Here is a 2,957-nt window from a genome sequence, read left to right on the forward strand (position 1 = left end):
GCGGACACGGGGCTGCGCGTCCCCGCCCCCGGTGCCCGTGTGTGCCTCTGTGCCCACAGTGCGTTCTTTCGCTGCGGTTCGCAGGGCTCTGTGGCTGTCAGCGGTATCCACCCAGCAGCTCCCAGTGTTGTAGGCACTGAGGGGCTCGCTGAAACTCCTTAAAACCCTCACAAGTAAGAGGAAACGGCCGCGTTTGCCTCACGTCTCCCCACCCAAAGCAATCCGAGTGCTTCGCCTCGCAGAGCCGTGGGGGAGAGGTGTGGTGAGGATAGCAGGGTGTCGTACGTGAGAGCAACGAGTAAGAGAAACAGAATAGTGTGACCTATAACACAAGATTGAGGAAGTTGCGTTGTTTGCTCTTAAAAAACCAAACCCAACACATAAACAAACAAACAAACAAACAAACCACCAAAAAACCAACAACCCAACAAGCTCATTTCAGAGATGTCTTCTAGGTTTCTAAAGTATTTAAAGGGCTGTGATGCATCAGATGCAAGAACCAGCAGGGATTTCCAGGAAGGAGATGGGCTGAAACAGCTCCGTGATTTACCAGCAGAGGAAGTTGTTCAACATCCCTTTTTTCACTGGAGGTTTTCCATCGTGGTTCCGCGGTCCGCCCCTTGCCCCTTCCCGGGGCCTGCTGAAGAGCCAGCACAGGGAAGAGGAAGGGGTGAAGATAAGAAAGATTGTCGTAGGAAGAAGGGAATGTGGCTGTGACTGAAACGGCGGAGGTGTGAGGGAAAGGGAGATGCAAGAGTAGGAGAGTTGAGCTCAACTTCAGCATCAGTAAATCAAAGCCTTGAGTGGGTAACAGTTTTGAGTTGCTCACAAACTAAGTGTTTATTAGTTATTACGACTGAGGAAGGAGATTCCTGCACGCATGGTTTTTCCCCTCTCTGTGCATTTAAGAACAAAGGCATATGGAACATCTCCAGAGAATATTCCCCCACTAAATTATGGCAAATTGTCAAGAAGCCGTTCTGTTGCTGTAAAAACTGAGTAATGTTTACATAGCTGTACATAAGTAGTGTTATGATCAGTACCGATATTTTGATGGTAACAGACAGGCTTTTTATTTCGCTTAGTGGCAATCTGCAATTCATCATTGTATCAGCAACAGAACAGGCTTGTGCGTCTTGTAGAATTGCTGACTTGCAAAAGTGTGTCTAACAATTTCATGTGCTTAAACAGTTAAACAGATAATGGCACGCTAGGACACAGCTAATAATTAATATTCTATGCAGAACTGGTATTTAAAAAAACAGGCTAGTACGTTGTCCATCTGTGTGTTTCTATTCTGGTGCTGTTGTCAGAGTAACCATGACACTTTACGCCAACTACTATCTCTTCTTCTGAGTCTAACAAGATCTGGATGACCAATGAATACTGATTAACTTCAATAAATCTGCCAATTCGTGATCTGTAATGAGCTATGGGCTATGGGTATGTACATTACACTGTATTTTGGGCATGGAAGAAGTGTTTAATTTGAATTACAAGTGCGTAGCTCCTCCCAGGATCAGATTCCATGGCAGCATGTCCTGTCCTGCCACATGCTAATCCTTCTCCTTGTGTTCCCCAGGAAAACGCAGCAATTTTTACTCTGTCTACAGATGGAAATAAAAATGGGCCAAGGAGAAAGGAATACAATTTCTTCTGAATAAAAGGAAATTGCTCTCTCAAAAATGTATGTTTGGTTTGATGTCCCCTGCCTTGATGGTTGTTTAAAGATACTGTGAAAACATTTTTTACACTAAACATGTATTCTGCAGTCCAGTGGGACTGTGTGGGTTAGAAATACCTGCACTGGAAAGGCAACTTCAGTAGTCTCCAGCCTTTACCATTAGCTGTAATATGTAACCAAAACTAAAAACATGATCTATTTTCAAATTTCAACACTGAGAAAACTAGATTTTGTTCATATATGTGATTTCCAATGCCAGGCAGAAGAAATCTAGGCTGTAAAAACATTCAGAGCTTGAATAATGACTTCAAAGCCTAAAGGATCCTTTCTTTTTCTCCAGTTTTAAACCTCAAGTTCCTTACTTGCAATGAACAATATAACCCTATGCATGAACAGATACTAAAGATCTGTACCAAGAATTGTATCCTTTCTGTACCGTAATTCTTCCCATCAGAGAGAAGAGCAACACCACTCTCAGAAAAATCCCTTTCCCAACCAAAACATCAGCACAGAATAAAATCTTTAATTCAATTAAGTCATTCCTGAAATTGTTAAGAAATGGAGATGCTTAATGTAGGCATTGAGGATATTAGTTAGAAAATGGAAACCAAATCTAAATAACAATTAGCACAGAAAATAAACAATACTATGCATATATTGAAATCTTCTTCATGGGAATAATGAAATTATCCTTTCCTTCCCTCTGCAATTTTCCACCACTTACACACACTTCTAAACACCAATAATTTCATTCACAAGGAAAGAAATCTAAAATACCATCATTTCCAGGGCTGTTCTCCTAATTCTAACATTACATTAAGTGCTAATTTATGTTTTTTCATAATGATCAGCCTCTTGGCTTTTCAGTAAACTTCTCCCAACCAACCTGCTTTTTTCTATTCCTTTCCCTGTATTTCCTTCTGCAATTTAATTCGCTCTTCCAATAGCTTAACTTTGAATTATTGTCTAATTCTGTTAATTTTGCATAAAATGCCATAAACAGAAGATAGTTCCTTGCTAGGTAGGCAGATGTGGAAGGGTGGCTATCAGTATTAGGTGTTTTAGAGAAACATTGCATAATTTTTAGAGGACTAAGATTGCAAAAGCAACTAGACTCTGATTATCAAACAGTTATGTCACACAAGTATCAGGACAGAGGGGATTTGGGGTTCATTGATCAATACACAAGCTTCAAAGGGATGAAGGAATTTTTAACATGTATTAATTTTTAAGAACTAAGAAAGAACACTGATCCAAATGCTGCACATATTTC

This window comes from Agelaius tricolor, unplaced genomic scaffold (assembly GCF_023055355.1).
Source record: "Agelaius tricolor isolate 1412-34295 unplaced genomic scaffold, bAgeTri1.0.p SCAF_16, whole genome shotgun sequence".
NCBI lineage: Eukaryota > Metazoa > Chordata > Aves > Passeriformes > Icteridae > Agelaius > Agelaius tricolor.